Below are 7,500 nucleotides of genomic sequence, written 5' to 3'. Positions count from 1 at the left end.
ATGAGTGAAGAAGCAGCTAAACGAGACACAGCACGGTTTCAAAACACTTGATCATACAAAGCCATCAGCGTTAGAAGGTGAAACTAAAGCAATCAGGTCACGAAGGAGTCATCGTCTCACATTCTGCACGCTTCGCTCTCCTCCTCTGAGCTCAGATTGATTTATTTCTCTTCAGGGCTTTATAAATATAATCCACACCTGAGAACGGCCCGGAGCTTTGATGATCTGAATAAAAACCGTCCCTCTGGTGGAGAACCCACTTATTTCACATTCGCAGCTCTGAAGTGGAGTGAAATGGAAATGTGTGTCCAAGGAGAGACGGAGCTGGGACTTCATTTAAATAACTATTGTGCCTGCTGATGCCACCAGCTGAATTGTATAATGTAATGATATCTTTAGCAACTCCCGCTGCTGCAGAACCAGAGTCAGCCGTCACAGTCCTGAAGAAAGTTTAGAGATTCGCTTCAGGAACCAGTGGCCTGATTCACAGATTCACCGCTCAACACGCATCAACTGAATCAGCTCCAGAACACTCACAAATGATTCCTTTGAACTGAATCTTTAAAATGATTCGTGCATACATGACTCATGCAGTCTGTAGCACACAAACTTTTTATGCATGGAATACATGGATGACTTTTATTATTAACTAAAACTAAAATGATTAAAAATCAACTTGACCAATTGAAAGAAGGAGAAATAAAATATAAATATTAGATGAAAAACTTAAATAAAATTTAAAACTTAATTAAACTTCAAATGAAAACAGAAAATATAAAAATAAAAACCATTAATAAAAATATTCTATACTATATAAAAAATATTTTTTTAAATATTAAGAAAAACTATAGAAGTATTGCAATTCAAAAACAAGCTTAAAAAACATTTAAAAACTTAAAACTGAAGCTAAAATTAAAACCAAAACTGAAAAAAGCTAAATATAAATCACAAAAAATATTTACAACAGACAAAAGCACAAAATAAAATTACTTCAACCTTAATAAAAGCACTGAAAATAAATTAGAATGTTTAAATAGAAATTTTACAATAACAAAAAAATTAATAAAAAGAAAAATATAAAAAGAAAAAAGCACATAAAAAATTAATGATGTGCTTTTCAGCAGATTTCAACATAACAAAATTATATTATTATATTATATTATATTGTATATTATATTAGAGTAGATTTTATTATAACAGATTTAAAATACTGGACTAAATAATTAAACTAACATTACAACATTTGGACTTTAAGTTATAATGTTTAATATTCAACATTGTAATATAATACTGTATACTGTATATAAATAAATAAATATATATATATATATATATATATATATATATATATATATATATATATATATATATATATCTATATATTTTTTTTTTTTTTTTTTTTTTTTTTATCATTTATATATGACAGAAGCATGTTGGATATAATTTGACTGAATTTTAGGTTCCTGATGGCCTAGTTTGTGTCTCCAGAAGACGTCGTTGAGGACAAATTGGGCCAAAAACAAAACACAAAGAGCAAGAATATCATAATAATTTCCATCCAGGCAATTACAGCAGCTCTTCTGCTGCGCCGGTGAGCTGAAGATAACTTTCTCTCATTAGCATGCTAATGTGCAAACAGCAGGGTGTGCTGGATCTTCAACATTTTACGATTCACCTCATTACACATTAATGAGATTTGAAAGTGAAGGCAAAATAAAAAATAACTTGTCTTTGTGAAGTTGAATCAAAGCGGCTCATTAGCAGGTGATTCACTCGAACATCTCTTACCCGGGTGAGGTGAATGACGCCCTGAGACGTCACAGAGCAGCCCATGAAGCCCACGAACTGCAGATCCGGACAGTTCTCCGCAAACGCCTGCACTGACTTATCCGTCACCTGAGAAACACAGAGGAATAAACACACGTCAAAACACTGAGACACGATCTCCTAAACACTGCAGGCATTATTGTTTTCCCTGTAACTTGCACTTGAACCAGTTCTGGTGGAAAAAAGCCCTAATTTCAAAAAAGCAATACAGGAGATGTCATACAAATGAATGAATGAATGAATTAATGTGTAAACGAATGAATGTGTGAATGAATGAATGCACGAATGAACAAACAAAATTTTGTATATTATATATGTATAAAGAAAAAAAGCCCTAAATTCAAACAAGCAACACAGATGTCAAACAAATGAATGAATGAATGCATGCATGAACGAACAAACAAATGAATGAATGAATGAATGAATGAAAACATTTTTGTATATTATATATGTATAAAGAAAAAACCCTAAATTCAAACAAGCAACACAGGAGATGTCAAACAAATGAATGAATGAATGCATGAACAAACGAACAAATGAATGAATGAATGAATAAATGAACAAAATTGTGTATATTATATATGTATAAAGAAAAAGCCTTAAATTCAAACGAGCAATACAGGAGATGTCAAACAAATGAATGAACAAATGAATGAATGAATAAATGAACAAAATTGTGTATATTATATATGTATAAAGAAAAAAGCCCTAAATTCAAACAAGCAATACAGGAGATGTCAAACAAATGAATGAATGAATGAATGAATGAATGAACGAATGAATGAACAAATGAATGAATGAACAAAATTTTGTATATTATATATGTATAAAGAAAAAGCCTTAAATTCAAACAAGCAATACAGGAGATGTCAAACAAATGAATGAACAAATGAACGAACGAACGAACGAATGAATGAATGAATGCACAAACAAACAAAATGTTGTATATTATATATGTATAAAGAAAAAAGCCCTAAATTCAAACAAGCAACACAGGAAATGTCAAACAAATGAATGAACAAATGAATGAATGAATGAATGAATTAATGAATGAACGAATGAATGAATGAATGAATGCACAAACGAATGATCAAAATTTTGTATATTATATATGTATAAAGAAAAAAGCCCTAAATTCAAACAAGCAATACAGGAGATGTCAAACAAATGAATGAATGAATGCATGAACAAACATACAAATGAACAAAATTTTGTATATTATATATGTATAAAGAAAAAGCCTTAAATTCAAACGAGCAATACAGGAGATGTCAAACAAATAAATGAACAAATGAATGAATGAATGAATGAATGCACGAACAAACAAAATTTTGTATATTATATATGTATAAAGAAAAAAGCCCTAAATTCAAACAAGCAATACAGGAGATGTCAAACAAATGAATGAATGAATGAACAAATGAATGAACAAATGAATGAATGAACAAAATTTTGTATATTATATATGTATAAAGAAAAAGCCTTAAATTCAAACAAGCAATACGGGAGATGTCAAACAAATGAATGAACAAATGAACGAATGAATGAATGAATGAATGAATGAATGAATGAATGAATGCATGAATGCACGAACAAACAAACAAAATGTTGTATATTATATATGTATAAAGAAAAAAGCCCTAAATTCAAACAAGCAACACAGGAGATGTCAAACAAATGAATGAATGAACGAACAAATGAATGAACAAAATTTTATATATTATGTATGTATAAAGAATAAAAGCCCTAAATTCAATACAGGAGATGTCAAATGAATGAATGAATGAATGAATGAATGAAAAAAATAATAAAGAAACAATTAAAAATGTATATATAAAACAAATGAAATCAAATAATACACACACGAAGCAGGAGAGATAGCCGATACTCACACACCTGAGACACACCTCAGTTTAATTAAATATTAATGAGCTGCATCTGCATATCACAGAGATATCAGGCTCTCACTGTCATTAATCATAAAAATCATAATTTACTGAACATTAGTTTCTTCTGGCAGGTTGTTGCTGTGATTTTTTTATTGTGTTTATTTCTACCTCAGTACAGCTGAGCATGTTCATTCTATTAAAGTTAATACAGGAATGTCATAAAACCATTACACAGACATAAACATACACATGTCAGAAACACTCACAAACACATCTAACATATTTTCTATTGAGTGGAGTTTGATTGAAACATGAAACCTTTTCTATAATATTAACAGTTAACATTACTTTCCCATGATGTGCAGCCTTGATTACATCAACAGAAATTAAAAATCATTTCAGAGGCAGGATAAGATATTATTATTATTATTTTAATGAAAGGAACAATAACATTCACTGATAACAGTTAGAATCACATTAAGATCAGAAACATGAATTATGAAATTAAATAGTCAATTTAATAGACTTAAGCTATATTTACATTAAAATTGCATATATTACATTAGATATGAGAGATATGATATGATATATGTGATGTGATATAACATATGATAAAATATATAATATGTGATATGAGATGTGATATATGATCTGATATATGATATGGTATGATATATGATATGAGATGTTATGTGATATTATATGATATAATACATGATCTGATATATGATATGAGATGTTATGTGATATTATATGATATAATACATGATCTGATATATGATAGAGATATAGAGATGATATATCATATCTGAGATATGATTATGATATGATATATGATATGGTATTGTAATGTATTATAAATAATATTATTTAAAATATTGCACTGAATAACTAGTAATATCTTTTGGACTTTAATAGACTTAAATATTCAATATATTAAAATTTAAATTAAAACTGCAATAATATTTATAATATTGTAATTATTGCATATTTTAATATTACGCATATTATATTATATTATATTATATTATATTATATTATATTATATTATATTATATTATATTATATTATATTATATTATATTATATTATAGCACTGAATAATTAAACCAGTATAACAACTTTAGGACAATGGATTGGAAGTTCTAATATTTGTTATAGTTGCAATATTGTATTATTAGAATTATATAATCAGTGTTCATAATAGAATAGAATAAAATAGAATAGAATGGAATGCTGCACTGATTGATTAAACGCATCAGAACTTTCATGGAAGTTTTAATCTTGCATCCAATCAGCTCGTCTCCTCAATATGACCTCTGACCTTATGCAAAAGGAAGATGCATTTAATCAAATCCCCCGGCAATACAGAGACAAATTGAATCTGTGCTGATGCGACTAATGGCTGAACAAACTCAATAAGAGAAGCGTCCTCTCCGTCAGCCGGCAGGGTCAGAGGTCAAGCGCCGCCCGTCACATTCACCTGAGCGCTTCACGACGAGGATTCTGCCGCACTTTCCCACTCGGCTTTATTTACACAGCACTCAGATGGTGTTCGAGTCCATACATCACACGGCTTCTGCTGCCTGCATCTTAAAGGTCATCTGAGCGAACGAGAGAAAGACCAGCGGCTCATCCATCTCAAGACATCAGGGGAATGAGAAGCTTCTAGAAGATCTCAGTGACCTCTGCAGGACACTCATCCATCTCTCCAGCCCTGACTCTACAAACACACTCAAATTTCACCATTCAGACCCATTTCCATTCACAAGCACGCATTCGATTCAATTGCATTGGTGCATTTTCTTCATGACACATATATTAGTATATTGTGATGTTTTGCATTAATGTAAATGAGAATTACAGGGAAATGTTTTAAAAAAAATACAAAACAATTTCATTTTATTCATGCAACATATAATTTCTTATTTCTTGTGACATTTCTTGGCATGTTTCTTTTATGCATGCTTCATGAATATTTCACCAGTAAATAAACAAATAAAAATATAAAAGTTTACTGATGCATTACATAAATTACTTTTTTTATTATTTTATGGCAAAGAGACTTTGATGGAAATGTGTTCTGTCATGAAAAGTATGCAAAACACTGCAATGCAAACCTAAATTATCAATGATTGTTATTTCTATTATATTTCTATTTTTTTTTTTTATTACTACTACTCTTATTTTCATTATGATTCATTTAAATCGGCATAAATGATTAAATCACATACTGCATTGTTGTATGCATGGTGAATAAATATTTTGCCAATAAATAAATAAATAAGAATTTAACAGATCACTGATGCATCACATTCATTAATTAATTAATTTATTTTATGTTATTTATTCATTTGCATTATGGCAATAAGAATTGGTAGGAAATGTGTTTTATCCTCATGCAAATTATGCAAAACAATGCAAAAAAAAAAATCAATGATCCTTAATGCAACAAATAAACTCTACAATATATTTTCTTTATGCAACATATAATTTCTTATTTCTTTTAATTTTGTGTGGACATATAGTGTAATATAGCGCATATATTTATCATAATGCTTCTTTCTAGAGTTTTTTTTTTTTCTTCTAGCTGAAAAGTGAGTTGAACAGACATTTTTTGAAAGCTGAAACATTGTTTCATATCACAAGTTAAAATGCACAACGGTTATTGTGATTATCGGACAGTAAGTGCTACATTATAGCAATGTTTGTTATGTTTTGTTCATGCATCGACTGAAAACAGCAGAGAACGATTCATCAACATGAGATTGGAGCTCACAGTGTTTGGCAGCTCGTCGTCTTCTCTTTAACACTGTGAACTCAGTAAAACAGCAGTGGGTCTGGATGTGGTCAGTAATGTGGATGCAGCTTTGGATGGTGAACTGGGCTCAGAACAGAGAAGTGAACAAAGGCCTGCCAGTGTTCAGCGAGTCACAGCCATAATTCATTCACTTTAACTGTTCACGCACCTTTATTTCCACTCATCAAAATTCCTAAATCATGACAATCATCATTTGTTTTGTGACTGAATGATTGGAAACATGTTCAGGTCGTATTTCACCCCGACAAGCAAAAGAAAAGCACATATGAGAAATTATATTTACATTAGGAAAAGAGGCATTAACATTAAGAATTTTTGCACTGGTGCAGAATATTATGACTTCCTTGATTTTTTTTTTTTTATTATTTTGTAATATTATAGCTATATAATTTCACTGTGTTTTGTTTCTGTAAAAAAATAGCATAAATTAAGGAACATGCCATTGCATGCTTAAATTGCTTTTTAAATTGCAACAATTTTGAGGTTTTTTTTTTTTTTTTTTTTTTTTTTTCGCATTTTGATGAATAACAATCAGAGGGAAATATGCTTTATTATTATGAAAATAACACAAACCATACAAAAAAAAAAAAAAACTCAATTATCAGTGATCCTAAAAGGGAAAGACGCCTTAGCATTGTTAAGAATACTTGCATTTTTTTTTTTTTTTTTTGCAATACTACAAATTAGAATTAGAGGGAAATATTTTTAAATGCCATGAAAATAATATTAATGCAAAAAACAAACAAACAAACAAAAAACCTTAATATTCAACTAAATATTGTTTATTTTTTAATGCATTTAATTTCTTAACTCCTGATTTTGGTGACATTTCTTGACAGGTTTGGTGAGATTTATGAAACTCTTCAGAACAAAAGAAAAGCAAAAATAAGAAGTAATATTTTACAAAAGAAAATAAGTATCAGCATTATTAAGAATATATGCATTGGTGCATGATTTATATGAC

The 7,500-nt window shown here is 29.4% G+C and overlaps 1 pseudogene; it reads right to left on the bottom strand.

Annotated features, from left to right (window-relative positions):
• LOC109060636 overlaps positions 1 to 7,500 on the bottom strand; it is a 201,925-nt pseudogene that overhangs the window by 128,140 nt on the left and 66,285 nt on the right.

The sequence above is a fragment of the Cyprinus carpio genome, chromosome B8, assembly GCF_018340385.1.
Source record: "Cyprinus carpio isolate SPL01 chromosome B8, ASM1834038v1, whole genome shotgun sequence".
Classification (NCBI taxonomy): Eukaryota; Metazoa; Chordata; class Actinopteri; order Cypriniformes; family Cyprinidae; genus Cyprinus; species Cyprinus carpio.
The sequence above is the reverse complement of the archived record's forward strand: the minus strand, read 5'-3'. Positions and strand labels throughout refer to the sequence as shown.